The sequence below is a fragment of the Chiloscyllium plagiosum genome, unplaced genomic scaffold (assembly GCF_037043375.1).
Source record: "Chiloscyllium plagiosum isolate Xiang-an unplaced genomic scaffold, Cpla_swu_hap1 HiC_scaffold_45, whole genome shotgun sequence".
Classification (NCBI taxonomy): Eukaryota; Metazoa; Chordata; class Chondrichthyes; order Orectolobiformes; family Hemiscylliidae; genus Chiloscyllium; species Chiloscyllium plagiosum.
The window spans coordinates 79,372,614-79,399,919 of NW_028270183.1; positions in this window are offsets into that span (position 1 = coordinate 79,372,614).

A 27,306-nucleotide genomic window follows, 5' to 3' on the forward strand; every position below is an offset into this window, starting at 1 on the left:
TGTGTGTGGTAACTACTGATGCAACATTTGTAAAGCACGATTGATCATTGAGGAGTACATCCAAAATATTATCCAAGAGAAGTATTTTGGTTGCGTTTCTGGTGCTGTTCCTGACATGCCCTCTGGAACTGGACTTATGTGTGCTTCCTGACGGTTCGGTGCTTGCTTCCCTGATCGTATTGTTGGCAGTAACCAGCGTTTTAGCTGCAAAAACGTGCGTTTGCTACCCAGGTCCACCTGCCTGTATTTGTTGTCTCTTGTTTTGTGCAATTGCAACACGGTAAATTATTAATTAACATTGGAAGATTACAAATGGAGGCGTGTGAAATGCCGAGGTTTTAGTGACATTTATCCAATGTAAATAAGAAGGTAAAACATGCTGGTGTAGAAATCAGGAACAGTGAGGAAAGAAATCACCCGCAGGTTTAGCTTAAAAGCCCACTCGCATTAACCAATATCTACAAGAAAAGATTACTTCATGTGAGTGATAAAAGAAGGAATAATTATGGGTGATCTTAGTTTCCCATCTCACACTCACGGTTCAATTGTAAAAAAGGTTTGGTTGTCAATAATCAATTACATATTTATGTCCCAGAGAACAACGCGAGACATATTTTGGTCATCGATTAGTTTACAGCTGACTTAGTTTCTGTCTTTTCTTGGAAACCATCTCCTTTGTTGTGACCATCAGGAAAGACATTACTTTTGACATAAAGAAAATAAATATTATGTCACTAATGTTTGTATGTTTCATGCCCAAGTACATTCAGACCAACAGCTCCCTTGATGAACTCTGCTGGTCATGTTAGCAAAGAAATCTGGCAAATTGCCAAGTGCAATTTTCTCTCAATAAATAATTTTCACTAAGTTTGACTGAAAGCACTTCATCCTAAATTTGTGCTTTTCTTCTTTTAAAATAGAGTCCGGCATCTTCCAAATGACGGCAAAGACATGAAAGCAGATGGAAGTAATTTATCCCACAACATTCAATGAGATCATGGTAGCTTTGGTTCATCGTCAATCCCCGTTTTCAGCCTCATCTCCGTGATTCTCCATGTCTGTCTATTTCAGCCTTGAATGTACCTCGCCTTCACAGCTCTCTGTTGCAAAGAACTCCACAGATTTGCTACCTTTGGAAGAGTGAATATCCTCCTTATCACTTTCTTAAAGGTTTGATCCCTTCAGCTGTGAGAAAGCCCCCTCATCCCACTTTCTTGCGGTTGGACATCAGAGCAGAATAAGCCCCTGAAGGGAGGTCTGCACTCCCCAGTGCCAGCTCTGTGTATTTGAAACATTTTTATATTTTGACCTCTGATTTAAAAAAAAATAGACCTGATTTGCTCATTAGATTTGCCAGTGGTGATTTTTTTCAAGAGCACTTCAATGGTCATAATTCAACTTGCAATGAAAAGGCTACACAAATGCAAGGACATTTTACTTTCTCGATCCAATGCTGCGTTTGTTTGCCTCTCTGCGCTTGAAAATGGATCCGACCCATCCACTTTACCTCTCATCAATATGTGTGGTAATCAAATTGATCCCCCAACGTCCTCCTCCGTTCGGAAGCAAGAGAGTGTGACAGCGAATTCTGAGGTACGAGGAACAGCCAAAAACTGGACTTTAGTTTGGAACTTCCCATTTCATAAGAAATGGTAAACACCGTGCATGTAATCATGGCCGTATGGTTAAGGTGATGGATTAGAAATTATTGGGGGTTTCCCGATGCAGATTCGAATCCTGCTGGCTATGTTTGGAATGCCTTCATGCAGGGATGAATTCTCACTCAAATATCCAGCCTCGACAAAAGAGGTGAGACAGTTGATCAGACTTAGGGATCTCACGTTTTAATCAGAAATCTACTATCCTTCAAACATTACCTCTGCTTCTCTTTTCGCAGATACTGCTAGACCCATTGAGTTTATGCAGTATTGTTTAAATGTACAGTGCAGAATTGCTGGCTTTCAATATATTCCTTTAATCCCAGTCCCCTGTTCACTGACTCTGGTCAATGGCAATACTTCCGCCCGCTCGTCGAAGAGCCAATCCCCACCACTCCCTCTCCCATCATTATAAAGAGTCGCAGGAAATTGCTGATAAACCATCTTTTCTCCAAAGTGAAAATCACCAGTCTCGGAAATCAATCCACAAAACGGACTTCTCATCCCTGGCCATGGTGAACGACAGAGGATTATGAAGAGATGTTGGGAAAATATTGTCACTTGTCAAGTGGAAAACTTTTAAGGAGGTAAAACACATAACCCAGTCTCCAGATTCGCGAATCTTCAGAAACTCTTTGTGAAATGGAATCAGAAGAGAACGAAGAAGGGTAAAATTTTGGACTGAGTGGAAACAGTCAAGACACCTTCCCCTTCTTTAAGAGGATGGTACATTGACTTTGATGCTCTCAGGACATGAACTGATCGGAGACAATGAAATAATTCTCGGTCCTGTATATCAGGAATACAAACCTCATCTGGACTCTGGGACAATGAAAATATTCGATACCACACAAGATACTGAGAGGTGCGAAGGGAGATGTTCCCGATTGCAGGAGAGCTGGTTCTCAGTGACATGGGTATGTCTGTAGTGGGTGGGATCAGAGAGTCCCCATGTCTCCATAATGAATGTCCCAGTCTTTATTCTGGAAATGTAAAACTGATAGAGGACAGTTGTCGTTCTGGGAATGGCAGCCTGAAGTTGGCAGTCAATCACAGACTGCTTTCGAGGATCATCCAAGGTGTTAGGTTGGAAGTATCAGCTCATTCGACTGTTAACTGAAATGTTATTGGTTCAATAGCCCCAGGGCGACAGCGATTGATGTTATTAATGCATCTGTTTTCTGAACTGCACATGTTCGTGTTTCTCATGGGTCAGGAAAATGTTTTCTAAACAGAAACCTTTGGTATGACGAACCACAAAAATGTTTCTGCATTGCATTAATGATTAATGTAAAGAACTGTGTATTCTAGGAATCTGAAGCAAAACCAGAAACTGCTGTCGAAACTAACCAGTTTGGCAGTGCCAGTGGGAGATTACCGAGTTCTGATGAAGTTTTGAAACATTTGACTCTGATTCTCTCTGAATAGACGCTGTAAGATCTGCTGAGGTTCTCCTCAGCAGATAATTCTGTTCGTGGTTTTAACTGAATGCCCATTCCATCTATAAGGATGATCCAACCAAACCCACCACAAACCAAACTGAAGGAATAACACTCAGTATCTCACACCACCGCAAGCCCAAGGATAACCACACGGATGCTGCACTTCTTCAGCTTCCACCCTAAATATATTAAAGAACCCATACCTTAAGGAAAAGCGCTTCACTTGCACAGGAACCGCTCAGATGAGGAACAATGCGACAGACACCAAAAGATTTTGAAGGATATCCTCATGATGATGGTATACATGTTGAACTGATTGATCATCAGTTCCAATGTTCCACCGTGAAAAACTGCTGGGAACTGCTCAGAAGACAGACACAGGATGCGACTGATAGAGTATCTTTCATCGTCAGTACTTTCCTGGAGTACAGCCCGTTCTTCACATGATCCAACATGCCACCGATGATAATGAGCACGTCATTAATAACATCCTCATGACTTCACTTCTCACCTTCAATCACATAGCGAAATTAAAACAAACGACCGTTTACAGTAAACTACCGAGCCTTCATACAGCATTAACCACAACACCACAGCACCTTGCCTTTGCAACCTCTGCAAGACATGGACACGAACATCACACGTGGTAACACCACCGACCACGGGTACGATAGGCACTTATGTGACTCAGCCAATGTCGTTTCTCTCATCTGCTCAGGCAATGGTGCCCCAAGATACCCAGTAATAGTGTATTGGTGAGGCCATGCAGACAGTGTGGCAATGGATGAATGGTAACGGCATAACAATTGCCAGACAGGATTACACATTCCCAGTTGGGAAAGAGTTCATCTATCAAGAATATTTGGTTTTCAATCTTCGACTAAATGCCGGCCAAGGCGGCTTTTGAGATACACAACAACGAAAAATAGCCAAACAGCAATGGATAGCCAACTGCCGTACCCTCAACCATGATCTTAGGTTCATGTCACAGTACATGTAATCCCACCACACTGTTCTGTATCTGAGAAATCTTCCTTATTTTCATTTTTTCACACCATTACCTTGACAAGTTGTTATTGTCTCTCTACCTTAATCACTTTGTTCAAAATTGGCTTACTGATAATTTGGTTCAGACTCTCGGCATGCGACTCAAGCCAAATAAAATCAGAAGTATTGGGAATGCTGAAAACCAGGAACAAGGGCAAGGGTTAATATTGGGGGGGTGCGGGGGAACGGGACTGGGGCATGGTGGCGAAGGGGGCAGGTGTTTCGCTGGTCTGGCGACATTTGTGCAGAAAAATGAGAGTTAATGTTTCGGTTCTAGTGACCCTTCCTCTGGTGTTTTTCTTGTGGAGGGTTTTTCCAGTGCTTCTGTTTCTGTTCCATGTCATTCAAGTCCTTTGATTTGTCTCCAGCACTACCTTATTTTAACGCTTTTTAATTATCTCTCTGCCTCATTTTATTGGATTATAGGTCATCCATTCGGTTGGTATTCAGTTATTGACACATTACTTGAACAGTCTAACACTGTTTTTTACCTGCAGAGTCTTAGTCTTTGACACTCCACTCAGAATTTGTCTGATCTTTTGATCTGTCTGCCCTTGACCTCTCTGCCCATAAATTTAGGGTTCTGTATTATTCCATCTCACTTCACTCGACGAAGGGGCGATAGTCCAATATCTTGTTATTTCAAATAAATATGTGTGTCTATAACCTCGTGTGATTTCTGCATTTGTCCACCTCAGTCCAAAACTGCAACCTCCACAGCAGGTACATGGAAACACCCCCACATGCACGTTTCCCTCCACACTGTGTTCAAGCTCATTTCCTCCTGTTGCCGCATGTAATTCTGAACTTGTTGTTGTTCGTGATGAAATCTTAAGGTTCAAGCGGTTCTTTTGCCATGTACTTGCTTTGGAATGTGGTTCAATTGCAAAGAAAAACATACCTCCAGGGACGATATATGCTTCAAAACTTTGCCTGAGTTGTTTAAATGTCATTTATCTTGAACCCAGTGAGCTGACGGAAGAATAAAAGTGCCCCGCACTCCTGCCACACAGTGCCAAGTACCCAAATCAATTCCAGCCTGTGGCGACAGTCTGTGTGGTGCTTGCACTCCTCCCATGTGTGCGTGAGTTTTCCTCCCACAGTATGAAAAATGTGTAGTTTCGGTGAATTGGGCAATGAAAAAATACCCAACGTTTAGGTTATTTAGCTGTGAGAAACTGTAAGGGGATCGAGTAGGAAGTGGTCCTTGTTGAGATAATCTTCAATGATTTGGTGTGGACTTGATAGACCGAACGGCCAAAATCCAGACAATAGGGACTTTACGAAAATTATTACAATCGTGCTATTTCCCATACAGTCTGAAAAATAAATAATGTTCCCAGGTGTCGTTGTGAATGTCTGCAAACAATATTCCACTTCTCTGATAAGAACTGCACCGCCAAGTCTGCACTTACGCAATTTAAAGCTTTGAATTCAGTGTTGGCGCTTCTGAAATTACAGCTTTTGACCATAAGATCAAATCTTGTGTTTCTTAAACCATGTTGTAAGCAGTCAAAGTCGTCTCATTTATCTACCTTTAATGTGCAGACTTGCAAACTGATTGGAATGGTAACTTCTCAGATTCAGGTCCATTTTGGTCATGGATAGGTAGATGACAACCACTCTTCCCATCATCCCAAGTGTATTTGAAAGGCATCGATCACCCACACTGAGCCGTGCTGCTCCCTGCGAGAGGGAGATGTGCAGTGATGGCCTGTTCGGTGACATCATACATGTATCTTGTCTCCAGTTAGTTTCTATGGAGTAGGACTGACAATGAGGGGAAGTTCGAAGGCAAGAGCTGATTGTGGGAGGGAAGCCTCTTGAAGAGGCTTAGGCAGTAACTACGAAAATTTCCAAACTTCAAACAGGCAAAGTCATTGAATAAAACCTCGGGGGATGGCTTTGAACAGAAGAATGGTTTAACCAAGAATATGTAACACGGACTAAATGAAGATAAATACCTCAATCATAGAAGGACGAATGGTAAGAAGAACATATTTGATTGAGGACTTCCTGCTGCAGACGTTAAGAGACGCAGCTTAGTCAGCTGCTCATAAATAGTGACAAAACAACGATCGTTGAACTGATCACCTTCAGCCATTTGCTGGAGGATGTCCAGTCTACTTATGTCTCTGAATAATTCACGAGTTTTTTTCTGTAAAATGTCTATGGTGATGTGTTTTTCTTTGCTATCAGGCTTATTCGGAAGAAAGACTCCACTAAGGTTTGAAGTTAGCTTCCGTGGCTTCGTGGTTAACATTGCTGTCTCACAGCACGAAGGAACTGGATTCGATTCCAGCCTCAGGCGACCGTTTGGAGTTCACGCATTCTCCCTGTGTCTGTATGGGTTTATTCGAGTTGCTCCAGTTTCCTCCTGCAGTCCAAAGATGTGCAGGTTGGATGAATTGGAAATGCTGGATTGCACCTCGTCCGCCCGAATGCGTCTGTCGGGAGCTGTGCATAGTAATAGGGAAGGGCAATTGGTGTGGGTGGAATACTCCTTAGAGGTTGCGTGCGAACTTGTTGGGCCTAATTACCTGTTTCCACACTATAGAGGTTTTATAATTCTATGTCCTAACATCTGCGCTTTAACAGAGTAAGGCATGGTATAACTCAGCAGCTTACTTGTAAAATGGTGGATCAGCTATGTCAAAGTTAACTGGCAACTGTTCGTCTCAATTGGAATTGGACGACAATGCAAATGTCATTGAAACAGAATTACAGCTGGAAAGTACCTACTGTAAAATGCCTCACCAAACTCAACATTTCTATTCCTGGCAAGTTGCTGGGTCGGCTTATGCCCAATGTCTGATTGCATGAGTCTGCCGCAAGAACACAGGGATGCACATTTCCAAGCTGTTTCTCTTAACACTGTAGCTAAAGCGTTACATTTTTGTGAAGTTTTTCTCACCTCCCAGTAAGTGTTGGCATTATAACAATTGAGTTTGATAAAGTTTATTTGAACAGTTCATTAAACGATATGGATATTTTGAAGTGGGGGAGGAGAGTGACCCTCTGATTCACTGGGATGGTGAAGGCCTGACTGAAGCCTTACCGATCCAATTGTCGATGGTTAGTAGCTTGGAAGGAAACATGCAGATAATGATATTCCCATTCGTTTACTTCCTTTGTCTTTAGGACGATAGTCGTACTGGAATTGGAGGGTACTGTCTAATCGAAAATGTTGATGACACGAAAAGCTGCGCCAGTGGTGAATGAATTGAAATTATACATAAACTGCCAATCGAATTGGCACAGTTGCCATGGAATGAAAAGTTCTGAAGAAACTCAGCCGGCCTGGTAACAACTTTGAAAATTGACAGAGAAGTAATGTTTCTTGTCCTACATGTCGTCTCTTCAGTACTGTTCTGAAGAAGAGGCATTTTTGACTCAAAACATAAGCTGTATTTCTCTCTAGGTGTGCTGTTAGAATTGCTCAACTTTTCCGGCACTTCCTGCTTTCATTTCAGTTATTAAATGTCCGCAGCATTGTCCTTTTGTACGAACGTTTCTTAATGGTGTCGTCCAACATCTTGAGGTATGTTGTAGACACATTTGTCCAGTAAAGTGGTGAGTATTCCATCACGCACTTGACGTGAGCCTTCTCGGTATTAGCGAAGCTTCTGGAGTCAGGAAGCCCATTACTGATGGCAGTATACTTGCTCTCTGGCCTGTTCTTGTAGCCACATTATTTATGTTGTGAGGACAGTTCATTTTAGTGTTAATAGTAACTCCCAGGCTGTTAATGGTTGAAGACTAGGTAATGGCAACACCATTGAATTTCCAGAGGTGTTGATTAGATTATCTTAATCAGGATGTGTTAAATTCATTTCACTTATCTGCCCAGGCCTTCACATTGCGAGAATTCTGCTGCATTGTGAAATGGAATGCTTCAGGAGTTGAAGAGGTAAGACTTCTGCTGAACACTGGGCATTTATTATCGAACAGAACTTGAAGGAATACCTGCAGTGAGGTCTTGGAGTTTAGATAATTGACCTGCAACAGCCAAACCAGTTTTTGTGAGTCTGGAGTCACATGTATCTTGGAGCAAATAAGAATAGCAGCTTTATTTCCGAATCGAATCGGAGTTTCCATGATAAGTGTTGTTGGGTTAAAAGGCATTTGTCATAGAATTTCAACTCAGAAATCACTGCATCTATCATTGCAGGGTTTGAATCAGGTCTCTGGTAACAATTCTGGAATATCTGCACGTGAGCTGATTATCATGTACTGACGAGCAATGCTTCTCCAAAGCTGGCATTAAGCTTGTTATTAAGCTTCTTTATTTCTCAGATATCTGACAAAAAAACAACAACAAATCTGAACAATGCTGCAGTCTCAGTCTCCACAAGCTGCTTCCACGCAGTACAAGGCAATATTTCTGGTGATGCATCAGCTCAGAGTTTCAAACAAGGAACTTGTAAGTTGCCTAAAGGGAGAAATAACCTCGTACTGAAAATTGCATCAAACAATTCAAAATATGAGAAGGTGATCTTTACCATCCTCGTCTTCACTGACGTTCCTGATACGGCATTATGACAATTTCACTTGTTTTAACCTGCTACTGATCTGCTCTCTGGTTTTAACTTTTGAACACTAAAGTCTCCAATTCACTGAATGGTTACCTTATTCAGACACAGGAAGAGCGGTAGCAGTTCGCTGAGCAGTACTGTCCTTAAAATTCTCCACTGACAGAAACTCCCAACATCACTGCAAATGCAGCACTTCCTGATCTCTATGTTCTGTCATCCGTTCTGGTTTCATACCATCTACAGGTATGATAAGAGATCAGACAAGCCAGTTGCAAAGAATGGTCAACGGACGTGAAAAAATAACTCTTACTCTCCCACAGATGATCCACCCTTCAGGCACTCTGCCTTTATTCCTGATGAAGGGCATTTGCCCGAAACGTTCATTATACTGCTCCTCGGATGCTGTCTGAACTGCTGTGCTTTTCAAACACCACTAATACAGAATTCGGTTTGCAGCATCTGCAGAGATTGTTTTTACCTCCCACGGATGCTGTAAGACCTGCTGAGACATTTCTGTTTCTGATTTACAAATTAAGCCTCTTTTTGCGATAACTTTGAATGTTACGTGGTGATCTGAGAGAAGTAAAGCAAGATTTTAAAATGAAGAGATAAATAGTTTCAACTGGTTGTAGATTCTAAACTGAGACAGCAGAGTCTGAATATGAGGTTCAGAGTATTCAGGAGATTTGTTAGGAAGCACTTCTACATGCAATATTTGGGAGAGGTTTGGAACTCTCTTCCACAAACGACATTAGATGCAGGGTTTTTGTTTTGGTTGCCAGAATCAACCCTGTGATTTTTTATATCTATCTCGAAGGATATGGAACAAAGAACATAGAACATAGAAAAATACAGTGCAGTACAGGCCCTTTGGCCCTCGGTGTTGCACCGATCCAAGCCCACCTAACCTACACTAGCCCACTATCCTCCATATGCCTATCCAATGCCCGTTTAAATGCCCATAAAGAGGGAGAGTCCACCACTGCTACTGGCAGGGCATTCCATGAACTCACGACTCGCTGTGTAAAGAATCTACCCCTAACATCTGTCCTATAACTACCACCCCTTAATTTAAAGCTATGCCCCCTCGTAACAGCTGACTCCATAAGTTCAAAAAGGTTCTCATGGTCAACCCTATCTAAACCACTAATCATCTTGTACACCTCTATCAAGTCACCCCTAAACCTTCTTTTCTCCAATGAAAACAACCCCAAGTGCCTCAGCCTTTCCTCATACGATCTTCCTACCAGACCAGGCAACATCCTGGCAAACCTCCTCTGCACCCGTTCCAGTGCCTCCACATCCTTCCCATAGTATGGAGAACAAAACTGCACACAATACTTCAGATGCGGCCGCACCAGAGACTTATACAACTGCAACATGACCTCAGGACTCCAGAACTCAATTCCTCTACCAAAAAAGCCAGTACGCCATATGCCTTCTTCACTGCACTATTTACCTGGGTGGTAATTTTCAGAGCTCTGTGTACATGGACACCAAGGTCCCTCTGCTCATCCACACTACCAAGTATCCGACCATTAGGCCAGTACCCCATCTTTTTGTTACTCTTACCAACGTGAATCACCTCACACTTACCTGCATTGAACTCCGTTTGCCAACTTTCTGCCCAGCCCTGCAGCTTATCTATATCCCGCTGTAAACTAACACATCCTTCCTCACTGTCAACAACTCCACCGACTTTTGTATCATCCGCAAACTTGCTCACCCAACCTTCTAGCCCCTCCTCCAGGTCATTTATAAAAATGACAAAAAGCAATGCTCCCAAAATAGATCCTTGCAGAACACCGCTAATAACTGCACTCCAAGATAAACTATTACCATAAACTACTACCCTCTGTCTTCTTCCAGCCAGCCAATTCCTAATCCAAACCTCCAACTCACCCTTAATGCCATACCTCCGTATTTTTTTGCAGTAGCCTACCATGGGGAACCTTATCAAACGCTTTACCAAAATCCATATACAACACATCTACCGCTTTACCCTCGACCACCTCCTTCGTCACCTTCTCAAAGAATTCAATAAGGTTTGTAAGGCACGACCTGCCCTTCGTAAATCCATGCTGACTATCCTTGATCACATTATTCCTGTACAAATGTTCAGAAATCCTATCCCTTACAATTCTCTCTAAGACTTTGCCCACAACAGAAGTGAGACTCACCGGCGTATAGTTGCTACGGTTATCCCTACTCCCCTTCTTGAACAAGGGAACCACATTTGCTATCCTCCAGTCTTCTGACACTATTCCTGTCGACACCGAGGACAATAGCAGAAGATACAAGAGAAAACCGTAACCGCAAATCTCCCATCAAGGATCTCGCCTTTCTGAGTTGGATGTATCTGGCTGTTCCTGGATCCTGGAACTCCCTCGCTAACAGCATCATGGATGTACCTATGTGTTGAGTTCTTTCACGTTTCTGTAAACTGGCGCATCATGTCAATCACTGGAGTAAATAGCGATGGGCAGTGAACCCTGTGCCATTGAGTGGCGTCTATTTGCCACGAATGAGCTTCGAGCACCTGTAGGTTCTACGTGGACGCTTGCAAGCGATCTGGACAATAGAGAAGTGGAGCAGGGCGTTTGAAATAAAGTAAAAGGCAATGATGACTGGAGGGCCTGAGGCAGTAAGGGAAAGAGGAAGTGGTGATGCAAGAGTCAATGTTGGAACTAATGGTTCAGCCTATGCTGCCCACAGTTTACACTGACTCACACAACACTGTTGATCAATTCACCACAATGATCCTGTTCTCTTGGTGTGATGTTCCCTCTCTGCATGTTAACGTGGTCAATGGGCCCCGAGAGGATGAACGTACCTTCATTATCATGCCAGTTTAAGCAGATAAACGTATCAGTTTGAAACGAACACAAGAAGATATTGCCTTTTTCTTACATTTCCAGTGGAGAATGTCGACGTGTGAACGTTTCTTTTCTGTATCAGAGGAGGCTAGTTTAAATTCTCACGGAGCATCTTTAATAAAGAAACAAATGTCCAAGTTACTGTGATTGAATAGTTAATTAAATGCATATATGTATTTGAACAACATTGTCTACGCTGTCACCGTGGATGAATTAAAATGTGCCTGGTAATAACGAGACTGGTATGGCTCAAATCCTGGCGTTGTATGTCCTATACATTGAAGGATCGTTTCTTAAACTTCTTGAAAATGCTGTATTGTTGATCCACTATACCTAAAGAGTCGGCTCAGCATGATTCTTGTGTTTGAGCTCAGTCATTTTTTTTCATGTTACGACGTCCTGCCGCCTGCTGTGGCCCCATCAGTTAATGCTCGATCCTACTAATTCAACGGAAAGATTCTTTACTATGGTCCACAATGACGTCTCCGTCTCCTCTACTTTGATTCTGCCTCCTTCATTCCCACAGTGTTGGGAAATACGAGGTGAGATAGGAGACATTGCAGAGCTCTCCACAATGTTGAAATAATGTCACATCCACCGCAAGATGATACTCCTCATTTTCTGCTGTCACCATTCATTAATTTTACGCAAAGAGCAAAGGCTTCATTGAAATCTATAATGGGGGAGAATTTTTTTTGTTTGGTGGATTATGAATTCTGTTAAGAATTGTAAAAGCTCGTAAAATATTGAGTGAAGAAGTGTCACATTAACTCAGACCTAACTGACAGAGACTAAATACGGAAATTGTGAGTAAAGTTGGAAACACTGTAGCCAGGGGTGCAGAAAGTCCATAAGCAGGTCTACTCTCAAATGATCTCTGAATGTCAGACATTTCAAAGAGCAGAAATGAAAAATGAGGGATATTGATAATCAGAGATTGGGAGACTGTGGAATAGAGTGATATGGATACACAGAGAAAACGATAGACAAGTAGAGACGCACGTTGAGGTTGAGGCTGAAAACAGAGGTTCTCCATTCAACATTGGTGCTCACTGACAGAAACGAGAAGGAAAAAGGAACGATTGAAGGCTAACGTTTCACGAGGGAATGACAACAGAATCAGCATTACCACCGAAAAGGCAGTTAACATTCAGAAAGTTGGCGTTTGCTGGCTAATGAAATATTCTGATAAATATGCTGATCTGGTAAGTAAAGCTGACAATTAACCTGGCATTAAAACAATAAAATGCATAACTAACCTGATTCTGTCGATCTGAAATATTAAATCGGTTAATCGCACAGAATCTGCCAAGTCCTCGGAGTTTCTTTGTCAATTCCTGTTTCTGATTCAGTTTTCCAGCATTTGCAGTAACTTTATTCAAAGTTCATCTGAATCATGACTGGGATAAAACTCGATCAATTGCCAACTCCATACTTCATCCACTGCTTCGAAAAGGCAGTCCCAATGATTAATCGTCAGCGGGAAACTCCATTTGGTGCAACAGTGACAAAACTTAATTTTCAGCAATAGACCACCAGAACAAAGTAAAATAAAATGGCGCTGTGAATCTTTTTAATGAAACCGTTTGTACCGTTTTAACTGTGATCATTTTAGCTGCAGATCAGTTTCTACTTTCTTCCAATTATTACAGCATAATAAAGGCCTTTCGGCTCATCTACAGTGCGAATCATTCTAATCACAGTTTACAGCAAATGGCCCATAACCTTGCGTATCTGATGTTACCAGAGTGAATCGCAATAAGTTCCTCCCTGTCATCTTAAAGGCCACAACAATGGAACTGAAGATGGATATGGACACATCATGTTCAAACTCCCGTGCGAAACCCCTCCTCAAATTCACCCACAGATGGAGATACACAGAGGTCTCAGGATTAGTCCCGTTCCATGAGCTTCACATTCGCCTATTTCTCCGACCAGCTCACCGCAGGTCGTCAAAGAGGTGTGCAGCACAGAAAATGTCCTTTTGCCCATGAGGTCTGCACCAGTCGAAGACGGGACCCTGGCTATTATCGTCACATTTTCCAACAGTTGCACCCTGACAGGCATTGGCTTGAATATTCCCACCATCCCCAATCTGTCTGAAATGCCTTTCATTTTTCCTTCTCCTGTGATTTGAATATGAAAGGAGAAAACAGTGTGCAATCTCCCTTTTTTATTTGTTGACATTCCTCAAATGTAATCATTAGGATTCCAGGCTATGTGGGTAACGCCAAGTGAATTTCACGTCCATTGCATTAACCACCCGTCCATGACTACAGAACCACACTGACCTCTCACTTTGCAGTTCTCTCTCCCTGCAGACCTGAGGAAGAGTGAATCTTTATCGTATTTGTTTGAATCCAATTCACAGTTTTCAAAAGCTTTAAATTTTGGTGCATGGTGGTTCTGGTTGTATCATCCTGATAGATGGAATGGACTTTCATTGAAAACCAAGAACAGAAATTGCAGGAGAAACTCGGCAGACCTTTCAGCATTTATGCAGAGAGAGTCAGAGATAATATTTGAAAAGGTCATCACAACTCGGTAAAATCCACAGGCACTTCCAAAGCGGCTAGTTTTGACAACAGTTTCTGATTTTGTTTCAGATTCTCAGAGTCCACAGTTGTTCACATTAACCATTAAAGCAAAGTAGAAACTTTTTTATGGTTCGTCACACGAAAGTTTACTGTTTCGATAACATTTTCCTGACGCCATTAGAAAGACGAAACTGTGCAGCACAGAAAACAGATGCAGCAAGAATATCAATCGCTGTCGCCTTGGGGTCTTTTGAAACAGTAACATTTCAGTTAACAGTCGAAATTGCTGAAACTTCCAAGCTAACAACTTGGACGATCCTCGAAAGTACGCCGTGCCTGACTTCCAAATTCAATCTGCCCTTTCCAGAACAACTACTGTCCTCTATAGGTTTTACGTTTACAAATAAAGACTGAACCATTCATTATGGAGACAATGCAACATTCTGATACCACCCACTACAGACACACTCATGTCACTGTGAACCAACTTACCTCCAACAGGGACAATCTCCCTTTTAGCCTCTCAGTGTCTTGTGTGTTTAAGAATTTTTCATTGTCCCAGAGTCGAGCTGAATTTTTATTCCTCCTGTACAGGAGAGAATTCTTTCAATGTCTCAGATCAGTTCCTGTCCTTAGAACCTCAGAGTCAATGCCCTGTCCTTTGCTCGGTCCGACAGTTCACCCTTCTCCAATTCTCTTCTGATTCCATTTCCCAAAGAGTTTTTGAAGATTCCCAAACCTGGAGCCTGCGTTATATGGTTTGCGTCCTTAACATTTTTCCAACTGTCAACTGACAATATTTTCACAGTACCTCTTCACAAACCTCTGGCTTGCACCATGTCCAGGGATGAGAAGTACCATTTTGTGGAGAGATTGCCGAGGCTGGTGAGTTTCATTTTGGAATATAAATGGTTAACCGGCGATTTCCTGCGGTTGTTTGTCATGATGGGAGAGAGAGCGGTGGGGAATGCGCACTTTGACGAGCAGGAGGAAGCATTGCCACTGACCAGAATCAGTGAACAGAGGATAGGGATTACAGGATCTAATAAAAAGCAGCACTTCTGCTCAGGACATTCAAAGAATACTGCAGAAAACCGAAGTGTCGAGCAGTGTATCTGTAAAGAGAAACAGAGATAATCTTTTAAGTACGGTACATTTCTGATGAAGAACTCATGTTTCCCGAGTCTATTAAATTACCGGCCTGGTTAGCAAAATAGGTTTCCTGAACTTTGAGCTAAAAGTCGTCCTGTAAAAAGTTATCCACAACGCATTCTGCGAGATTCGAACTTGCGTAGGGTAACCCTAACAGCTCTACAATCCACTGCCTTAGCCAGTTGGCCAGAACTAAACACACCGCCAGGTTTTAAAATATGTTTTATGGAATGGAGTATTTAACCTGAAACACCAGTATTTGGCTTTTCCTAATCGCAGCATGACCCGAGTATTCACTGTCACCCTGTCTTGGTTCAGAGGGGGATGTTCGGAGATAAATTCGAATTGCATGCATATTGGTGAGAGATAAACTGGATGGGTAGGATCCATTTTCTTGTGCAAAGAGCTTACTAAACAGAGCAGTGGATTGAGAAAGAAAAATGTCATGTGTTGTTGAAAAGATTCACCGTTGGCAAATCTAATGTGAAAATCCGGTACATTTCTTTAATTCTAAGTCAAAATTTGAAAATTTTTCAAATACACACAGCTGGCATTGGGCAGTCCAGAGCTATCTTCAGTGGTTTATTATGCTCTGATTTACTCCCTGGAAAATGTGGGAACAGAGGGCTTTCTGACAGCGGAAGGGTTTAAACATTTAAGGCTCTGATGAGGACTACATTCCCCCATTTAGAGTGTAGCAAATCTGTGGAATGCTTTATAACAGAGGGCTGCGAAGGCTGGGTTTATTCAAAGCTAAGGCAGACAGACATTAAGTCAATTCGATATCAAGGGCCACGGAGATCAGGCTGAAAAGGGGAGTAGAGGATTAATCAAATCAGCCGTCATCTCATTGAAAGCTGTCGCCGACTTGATGGGCTAAATGCTCCCATCTCTTCTCATATTTTTGCTGTGATTTATAAGATGCTAGAGACCATTGTAAAAGAAGAAAAACACAATGATTGCAGTAAAACTGCGTCAAAAATTCTTTAGTGAAATGAAATCACACTTGACAATTTGCCAGACATCCTTTCGAACATGACCAGCACAGCTAATCAAGGGAGCTATTGATCTGAGTGTTCTTGGACATGAAACAAACTAAGGTTCTTGACATATTCACTTCTTTTTCTGGCAAACGAAATGGTCTTTTCTGATGGTCACAAAGAAAGAGATGGTTCCCAATAAAAGCCAGAGATTAAGTTGCATGTAAAGTAATCGATGACCAATGCATGGCGCGCGTTGTTTGATGGGGCATATATGTTTTATTGATTATTTTCTCCAAACTTTCTTTCCAAATCAAACGGGAGTAGGAGAGGGGAAATGAAGATTGCCCATAATTCGCCCATCTTTTATCATTCACATGCATTTTTTTTTCTTGTACGTTTTATTTTACACTGTGTTTAGTGTAAGTTTGCTTGTAAGCTACACCTGCTGGTGAGCTGTTTCCTGACTGTTCCTCATCTCTACCCGAACACATTTTACACCCTTACCTCCTGAATCAAAGAAATCTCTAACCCTTGCATAAATGTCACTAAAACTTGGTCATTACACATGCCTGTGAATGTCATCTTCCAATATTAATAGATACATTTTGTGTTGCAATTGCACATAAGAGAAATCAAAATAGAGGACCTGGGTTTCAAACGCACGTAATTGCAGCTAAAATGCAGATTACTGCCAACAACACGATGCGCAGAATAAGTACAGTGCTGGTGGGCATGTCAGGACCAGCACCAGAAACACAACAGGAATACTTCTCTTGGCTACTATTTTGGATGTATTTCTCAATGAGCAATTGAGTTTTCCATGTGTTCCATCAGGAGTTACCTCACACAAGAAAGTAACCAATGTTGCAGACGGTCATATAATTCAAGTTCCAAGCCCCGGAATCAGAGACATTCAGTAACCTGCGTATACCTACATGGAACATCTGTCCGTGTCGTTTAGGGTTATCTGAACTCCAGGAATGCACCTCGCTGGTTGTCTGGCTGCTTCACCCTTATAGTTTTCTTTGCAGTCCCTGTGTGCAATTTTGTCAACTATGTTTGTCCTGCACACGGTGGGCATTGGATCTTGTGTTCTGGTCAGTTGTCTCTGAGAGAGGCTGTCGGTTTATGTGTTGTCGTATTTCCGAGTTTACGTAGGAATCTGGCTGTCATTCCCAGAAGTTTACTTTAATAAATGGAAGCATGCTTTTTAAATTGCTGCATGGCAAATCGTCTTTGCGAAGTTCGTGTACCAGACATTTGTGAATCAAGTTGTGGGACTACCCATTTCTGGCAACGAATTTGTGTGGCAGTCACTAGTTACCACGACCAGCTGTCCCTAGTAGCAGTACGTAAAAATGGCAAGGACTAGAAATTCAATGAGAAGAGGTCAAGGTTAATATGACAGGGCAAACAGAAGGCAGCCAGAAAATTTCTGGAAGTAGGGCACTCATTCACTGATTCCATCAATAAACAGATTGATCCTGACCCAATCTACAACCCAAACAACAGCAAGGAGCGGGAATGAAACCAAACCAAGTCCAACCACATCAGGGCAGCAGTGTTTCACAACAGGCTCTGCAGCCCTGAGAATGTTACCCAGAAAAATACTGCAAACCATCTTACCAGGTCCGCCAAACATCCTAACAACACCTCCACGAGGCACATGAGCTCCTCACCTGGTTATTCGCAGCAGAGAATTGTACACTGGACACTGGAGTGCAAGGTGAGGATACCAATCCATACATGCTAAGAACGGTAATGATATGGTGTGCAGGATGCTCTACAGAAGTGGATAAAGACTTGGTTGAGCAATAGAAGACAGGGAGTAAGAGCTGAAGGGGGTTTCTGGAAATGGAGCAAGATGACCAGTGATGTTCCACAGGTGATGGACGGCACGGTAGCACAGTGGTTAGCACTGCTGCTTCACAGCGCCAGAGACCTGGGTTCAATTCCCGCCTCAGGCGACTCTCTGTGTGGAGTTTGCACATTCTCCCCGTGTCTGCGTGGGTTTCCTCCGGGTGCTCCGGTTTCCTCCCACAATCCAAAAATGTGCAGGGGTTAGGTGAATTGGCCATGCTAAATTGCCCGTAGTGTTAGGTGAAGGGGTAAATGTAGGAGAATGGGTCTGGGTGAGTTACGCTTCGGCGGGTCGGTGAGGACTTGTTGGGCCGAAGGGCCTGTTTCCACACTGTAAGTAATCTAATCTAGGTGTCAATGTTGTGGCCACTGTTGTTTGTGACATACATAAATGATCTGGAAGAGAGCACTGTTTGGATGATCAGAAACTTTGCAGATGACATTCAAATTCACGGACTAGCAGAAAGTATAAGGGTCGAAAGAAGAACACAGGAGGATATGGATAGACTAGCGGTTTGGGCGGAAACGTGGCAGATGGGGTTCAATACAGACAAATATGAGGTGATGCATTTCGGCCAGACGAATTCTAAAGCGAGTTATTCAATGAACGGAAGAGCTTTGGGAAAAGTTGATGGACAGACAGATCTGGGAGTGCAGGTCTATTGTACACTGATGTTGATGCACAGTGGATAGAGTGGACATGCAGGTATCTAGTTTGCTCTCCTTGATTGGATGGGGTATTGAATAAAATAGCTGGCAAGTCACGTTAACATTGCACAAGACATTGTTCCGTCCGCACTTGGAATATATGTAACTTTCTGGTCGCCATATCACCAAAAGGATGTGGATGCTTTCGAGAGGTGACAGAAAAGGTTTACGAGGATGTTGCCTCTTATAGACGGCGCTTACTATGAAGAGATTTTGAGTAGGTCAGGTTTGTTTTCATTAGAAGAAAAGTAGATTGAGATTGAGATTGAGGTTTACAAAATCATGAAGGGTACAGACAGTGTAGAGAGAAATCAGCTTTTTTTTTCCAGGGTGAAGCATTAAATAGCGAGAAGTCACGCTTTCAAGGTGAAAGATGAAAAGTTTACGAGGGATACACTTGGCAAGTACTTGACACAGCGGATGGTAGGATTCTGGAACTCGTTCCCAGCAGAGGCGGTAGAGGCAAGCATGGGAGATTCATTTCAGATGCATCTCAACAGATGCATGAGTGTGTGTGGAGCAGATGGAAACAGATGCTTAGGAATTGGGTGACAGGCTTAAACAGTAGATTTGGATCGGCTCATGCATGGAGGGACAAAGGGCCTGTTCATAGTCTGTCGATTTTCTTTGTTCTTTGTTCTTAAATTACGTCAAGTTTGTTACTAAATGTGCGAGGTCAAAGTGCCTGAAGTGAATCGATGCTGAAACACTAGTCATAATAAATCGGTAAGGCACTTTTCTGTGGTCGTGCGGTCGAGTGGTCTAAGGCGCTGGGTTCAAGATTTCGACCTTCTCGAGTTGTTAGTTCGATTTTCACCTCTGCAAGTGTCATGCGCGAGTTGCTATTTGAAGCTGTGCATGACTGAACTGAATTTTTTCGTTTGTGGCTCCTCAGGCTACTGACCCTCTCGCTAATAAAAGCGGGAAAATCATCAAACGTCTCTGAAAACAATAAGAGTCCCTGTTGTCCAAAGTCTCCTCAATTTCCTTCGCCAAATTTGCTTTCGGATACCTGCGTGCCACGTTTTCGTGCCAGGTATTGTGTCTGAAATGGTCAGGGCATTTGGCTGACAGATTGGTGGCTCGAGACCACCCAGGCCACAAAACCGCAAATATTTCGGCTCAAGCATTGTCACTGACCATGTACCGACACAGTAAGCACGAAAACCCCTCCATGATTCACCCCAAGTCCGCAGGGATTAAGGCGTTTGCACGCAGCAGAATACGACGACACGTTGTCCAAGCACCCTATGCCAACAGAAAGCGGCTACTGCAGCTTGAATCAGCGGCTTCCTGGGACACAGCTCTTACCGAGGCAACACGCTCTTACCGTGTGAATGGTTCAAAACTTCCATTTTAAATTGGAAACGGCTTCAGGACATTGGAAGGTTGTTCCTGTTCTTGGAACGTATTATAAACAAAACTCCTGTCTAGAGAATAAGAAGTAGTAAAAGTTTTAGGTAGGAAGAACAAAGAAAGTGTTGATTGTGAGGACTCTGTCTCGTCAGCAGATGGGAACTTCCCAACACTGCAAATGGAAATGATTGGGTTTCCTGAGGTAATTTATCGAGTGATCTACTGTCTGCCAGAGGGACTGGAAATTACTTCGGCGACCTGAATATGTGGGTAAAAACATGAAAATATTAAGGTTGAACCTTAAATCACTGGACAAGTGCTAAATGGATTGTTATGTTTTGAAGGGATAACAGAAGTGAAAGATGTGATTGGGCGGAATGAACTGGATCCTTACAAATTGCTGTGCCAGGTGTGTTATGCTCGGAATGAAATGGCAAACTGATCCGAGGTGTGCCATGCTTGATTAGCTCAGTCGGTGCATTGTGAGATGCTTAATGTGAGGGTTGTTGTTTCCAGCCTCACATTGGGCGCTTTCACTGTTTAATAGAATTCCAGCTCTGAGTTTCCTCATGCAGCATTGCAACCCAATGTAGTCGACCGTTCTTGCTACTTTCGTTGACACATCCGTCCTCCTGTTTTTGATGACAAGCCGTTTTCTGAGTGAACATTGTCTCCATTTTACTAGAGGTGCCAGAGACAACTTTATAGTGCAGCCGTAAATACTATGAATGATGTCGCTTTCAAAACGAGAGACTCCACACCAACTGCGAACCAGCCAAAGTGTACAGAGACGCAGAAAGAGAATGGCCACTTTCTCGGGGTCTGACAGAGACGGCTCAATGTCACATGTGTCCTGAACAAAAATTAATTGATTCAGAATGTTCTGATGGAAACCGAAGGGGACTCTCTCTGAAAGTTTTGCAATTGTTATTCTTGTGTTTAATGGAACGAACAGTTTACTGCCAGTAAGGAAGCTGGGGTGGGGCAGGATTGTGAGTTTCAGTGTGGGACAGAAGTGATCAGTTCGAACAGGTAAGTCAAATATCCCCAGAGTATGGGAGAGCTGATTGATCCAGGATCACTCCCATCTTCTGTTTATGAACCAACAAATGAAGTTGCAGGAAAATCTCAGCAAGTATGGGAGCATCTTGGAAATAAAAAGACTTCGGGACGAGTGACACTTTTTTTCCATGTCCATCTCCCTCTGCCTTTGCACTCCTTTCCTTTTTATTGAATGTGTCCTGACTTCCAATTTTATAGTCAGCTTCTCTTTTATTACTTCCTGTCCAACCATTTTCCCAGTCTCCAATTTTGTATCCGACCTGCTCCGTCTCTTACTTTGGCTAGGATTTCGAACTGATCAAATAACTCTGTTTCTATTTCCTCAGCTATCAGATGGCCAGAGACTGCAAGGCATAGGAGGACGGTTTGTGCTTTCAGCCCTTCTAGTCTGCCTCGCCATTTGATCATAGCTAATATCATTCTCAAACCCATTCTCCAGTCCTCTCCTTGTCATACTCACTCCCTCTGAATTTAGGATGCAGTCATTATCCCTAATCAGAGCTGAAAATGTGTTGCTGGAAAAGCGCAGATCAGGCAGCATCCAAGGAGCAGGGGAACCGACGTTTCTGGTATGAGCCCTTCTTCGGGAATGAGGAAAGCGTGCCAAGCAGGCTAAGATAAAAGGAACGGAGGACGGAACAGGGGGAGGGGTGTTGGAAATACGATAGGTGGATAGAGGTTAAGGTGAGGGTGATAAGGTGAGGGTGATAGGCCGGAGTGGTGGTGGAAGCGAAGAGGTCAGGAAGAAGATTGCAGGTTAGGAAGGTGGTGCTGAGTTTGAAGGTTGAGATTGAGACAAGGTTGGGGGAGGGGAAATGAGGAAGCTGGAGAAATTGCCTTTCCAAATGCATGTACATCCTGCCCCTGATGATTCCCTCTAAAAACTTGCCCACCGATGTCAGGCTCAACAGTCTATCGTTTCCTGGCTTGTCCTTACTGTCTTCCTTAAATAGTAGCAGCACGATAGCCAACCTCCAGCCTTCTAGTTCTGTTGTCCTGTTTCTAGAGATCTTTACGGGAATGGGTGAGCACAGCTTCAAATTGCCAGGCTGTGAGATGTGAATTCCGTTGTGAATCTATTTGCACGGTCTGTCTGTATGCCTGATACTGACCTGGTGGTGCTCTGGTCGAAAGCACTCTCTGTGCATCTGGTAACATCCAGATCTATGTTACTGACCAGAACTCACCTCATCAAAGCCTTCATTCGGAAAGTTCTTTATTTTAACATTTTTAAATGGCAGTTTTGTGAGATGCAGGAATTGAGGAGTTGTCATTTTTGAAAGAATGAAACTTTTATCATTGACCCTGGCCCATGCAATGGGGATTCGTGGATTCTGTTCTCTGCAGACTGTCACTCAGAGGATTGTATCACCAGGGAATCTGATTGCAGATGGTCTTTGCTTGGTAGAGTGTGAATTTACCAGTTTATGTCGGCTAGGACACAGTGTTGCTGGAAATGTATAACTGTGTAAATACTTCACTGACTGGTTCAGGGGTGAGTGCACTGGGCTCTGAGCACCAGGAACTGGGAAACCTCATGCTGTTTGTATGTGGGGCTTGGCACCAGATTGGTTAAGAGCAGCTCCCTGAGTAAATGACAGGTATGGAGCTTGGGTTCCTCCTACTGTGTTTGACCTTGAACCATATCGTTATCTCCCTCTCATGAGTGAGCGTGTCATGTTCTCCAGTCCTGACAGTGTCCACTCCCATTAAACACTTCCAGCTGTTGAACATCTCCCTTCTCTCCCTTTTCCTCCAGCCTTTCTAACCTGTCCTACGTCTCATCTCTCCTGCAATCCCAAACAACCTTGCTCTTTGCTATCGCATTGCTTTCCTTTGCGCTATGTGATAACAAACCTGAAATAGGTTTGGGCCATTGGAAGAAAAAGACAACTTCCTCTTCTCCATCTTTGTCAAACAGAGTCTCGTTGTCTGCCTCTCTCCCATAAGGAGAAGGAAGCATCCCTTCAGCATCCACCCTGCCCATTCCCCTCAGGATCTGAACATTTTAATGAGGACAGTTTCCTCCTGATGACCCTCAGTGTCACAGCACTGAAGTGACATGTTTATGTTCTATAATTTTTGGGACCACTTCGTTTTGTTCTGTCCATCCATCATTGTGAAGCCTCCCCCAGTCTGGACAGTGCTCCAAACCAATTATTACTAAGAAGGCTCCAACCCCCTATCTCTGTCACCTCCTCACATAGCTACAATTCTCCTTTTCTGTGAGAACACCTCCAGCTTCTGCAGTCTATCCAAATTATTGCATCTCCTACAGCCCTCACCATCTCCGTATGCTCCACTCACTACATTTCTCCATGCATCTGTAAACCACTCCAGCCACTCCAAATCTACCTATCTTTCCAAAGTCCAACAGTTCCAAAAACCATCCCTCTACATGGAACTTCCACCAGAGGCCACTGGCCACCATATCTTTGTAATCCCCTGCGCGTCTCTCTATCTCTGTTCCCAGCTTCAGTCCCTATAACTCTACTTTCATGTACAACATCATCAAGTCCCTGCAATCCTCCCGAACTGTGGAACCTCCAAAAGACCTTACAATTCTATCTCGGTCTCTAACTGCCTGCAGTGATTTGAAACTTCGGCAATTAAAGTCAGAGAATCATAGAGATGTACAGCATGGAAACAGACCCTTTGGTCCAACTTGTCCATGACAATCCAGTCGCACCAATCAGCACCCAGCCCATCTCCCTCTAAACCCTTCCTATTCATGTACCCATCCAGATGCCTTTTAAGTTTTGCAATAGTACTCGACTCCACCACTTCCTCTGGCAGCTCATTCCAAATACGTACCACCCTCTGTGTGAAAAGGTTGCCCCTTAGGTCTCTTTTATATATTTCCCCTCTCAGCCTAAACCTATGCCCTCCAGTTCTGGACACTTGACCCCAGGGAAATGACTTTGCTTATTTATCCTATACATACCCCTCATGATTTTATAAACCTCTATAAAGTCGCCCCTCATGATTTTATAAACAGCTATAAGGTCACCCCTCAACCTCTGACGCTCCAGAGAAAACAGCCCTAGTCCATTCAGCCTCTCCCTGTAGCTCAAATCCTTCAACCCTTGCAACATTCTTGTAAATCGTTTCTGAACCCTTTCAAGTTCCATAACATCCTTCTGATAGGAAGGAGACCAGAATTCCAAAAGTGGCCTAACAATGTCCTGTACAGCAGCAACATGACCTCCCAACTCCTGTGCTCAATACTCTGACCAATAAAGGAATGCATACCAAGTGCCTTCTTTGCTATCCTATCGAGCTGTGACTACTCTCAAGGACCTCTGTACTTCATTTGAAAAGTTGGGTAGACAGATGGAGTGGCCTGAGGTCTTGTGGGTAAAGCTAGTTCAGTTTAAGCTGTTAGGCACAGCCAGTGAGGTATTTGCAGCGCTGCCTCATGAGTGGCCAGGAGATTATGCACATGTTGAACAGGCTATTTTAAGTGCTTATGGATTAGTACCAGAAGCGTATCGACAGTGGTTCAGAAACATAAAGAAAGAACCAGGACAGACTTATGTGGAGTTCTATACAATTAAACAGAGTAATCTTTCTGCAACATCTCCAGTCTCCATGAGTCTCTCTGTCATGGTGAGCTGCTCCAACCCCCATAACATTCCCTGCCTGTGTACACCATCAAGTTGATACAACCCTTCTGATTTCTGTCGTGTCCTGCAGACCCATTGTTGTGAATTCTGCCGACTACAAATACTCTCCCTATCTGTGTAAATGCCCCCCGCCACTACAATTCCCTGTACTGTGCAGCCCCCACCAGACCCGAAAGTCATCACTATCTGTGAAAGCTCCTTCAGGTCTGTATCCTCCACCGTGCTGAAACCCGCTCTCAGCATTGCAACTCCCATTATTTCCTAACGTTGTTAAGTCTCTAAAAACATCCCTATCAGTTTAATCTACTCCACTGCATACAACACTCCCAGCCTGTATAATCTCTTCAATTCCTTCAGTTCCTATACACCTATGTACAGGTGTGACTGCTTTGTGGCCTTTGTATCCTTGTTTATATCTGCAAAATGGTCCGCTCACTGTAGCACATCCTATGCTCATAAGTGAATCTGGTCTCTCACAAGCCTCCCTACGACTCTCTCCTCCCATCTCTACAAGCTTCCCTACCCCATTCGTATCTTGCAGCATGCACACCACTCTCTGACATACCTTTCAGTGCATAACATCATCTCTCCTTCTAACTTTATCCAGTCTGCAACTTCCTCCCTATCCGTACAACATTCTCCAGTCTATATCGTCTTCCATGTGGTTGCAACATTATCCAGTCAATACGACCCTCCCTTTCTCTGTAATATTCTCCAGTCCATACCATCCTCCTTATCACTGTGATATTCTCCAGATTCCATAACTGTTGTTAAATGTACGACGTCCTGGAATCATGTGAATGTTTCTACACCCTGATCAACGTAGACCATGTAACGATTCACAACCCTACACACATCCCTATTTCTGAAGTCTAATCAAAGACGCTTTATCTCTCTAACTTCCTCCAAACAATCAAAAATTTCTCCTGCGAACATCCTTTAGCACCTGTAACTATGTTTAACCCTGCAACATTGTCGCGCCCCCAAACACCCCTCCAACTCTGTGACCTCTATCCGTCCCTCAAAGGCCCTCTCTCGGTGATGCGCACCATGCTTTTGGAACAAGGCAGATGGAATGACAGCATTAACTGAAGGCAACAGATATGATCGAACTGTTATTGTGGAGGGGTGGCTGCAGAATGGTCATGACAGCAGGGGTTGTAGGGATTTAGGCAGGATCAGCAAAAAAAAACAAACAAGGTCCCGTTTTGTTGTGAAGAAAGGACGCAGTCAGTGCATTAGTGAGACAGCCAATTTAATCTGGGAATCAAAATATAGAGTCATTTTGAATGACAGCTTCCAAATAGCAAGGGGGATCTGAACGATCAAATCACAATCCATGCTCGTTGTTAAGTTGGATGCAATATTTTCTTGGTGATAGTAGACAGAGGTATGTGGAGTGGTCAATTTCTGATTGGACGTCTGTGGCCAATGCTGTTTCACAAGGATCAGTGCTGCGATGTCTGTGTGTAATATATATCTGTGATTCAAATGAAAAGATCAGCAGTTTGATTAGTATTTTGCAGATGACATTTGGAAAGGCATGTAATGATTAGGGATAGTTAGGGGAATTGTGGATAGTGAGGAAGAGTATTAAAGGTTGTTGCACTATGTAGATCAGCTGGAACGCTGTGCAGAGAAATCGCAAATCGAATTTCATCGGGACAAATGTGAAGTGATGAATTTATGAAGTCAAATGGAAGAGAGAAGTACACTAATTGACGAGATGGAAACATTGATAAACAGATGACCATGGATGCAAATCCGTAGCTCCGTCAAAATAACAACACAATAGGATGTGGTGGTAAAGGAGAAGTATGGTATGCTTACCTTCATTGGTCACAGTATTGAGTACAGGCGTTTGCATGTCATGTTGTGACTGAATGAAACTTCATTCGGCCATGTTTGGAAGGTGCATGTCATTCTCATCGCCACACTATAGGAAGGAGGTTGCAACAGAGGGTTGGCAGAATGTTGCCTGGACGAGAATGTGTTTACTGTAAGGAGGTTGGATGCAGTTGGATTGTTTTGCGAGTTTTTGCGAGACAGTTTTGCGACTGAGGGGTGACCGGGTTCAGGTATATAGCATTAGAAGAGGCGTGAATGGTGTGGATAGTTGGAATCCTTCTTCCAATGTAGAAATATCAAATACTAGTGCACCTCGGTTTAAGGTGAGTGTGAGAAGTTTTAAGTGAAATGAATGAGGGCAGTTTTCTTTACCAAGAGGGTAGAAGCTGCTCAGGAGGAGGGAGAGGTGGTAAAGAGAGCAAAGTTTTGAAGTGGCATTTAGACAGAAACATGAACAGGCAGAAAAAGACGGATATAAACCATGGGATTAGTTTAGAATAGCATCATGGTCAGCACAGCCATTTTGGGTCTAAGGGCCTATTACTGTGCTGTAATGTTCTAGTTTCTAACTTAACGACATATAACCTGTCAAAGCCCCTCACAATCCGGGATGTTT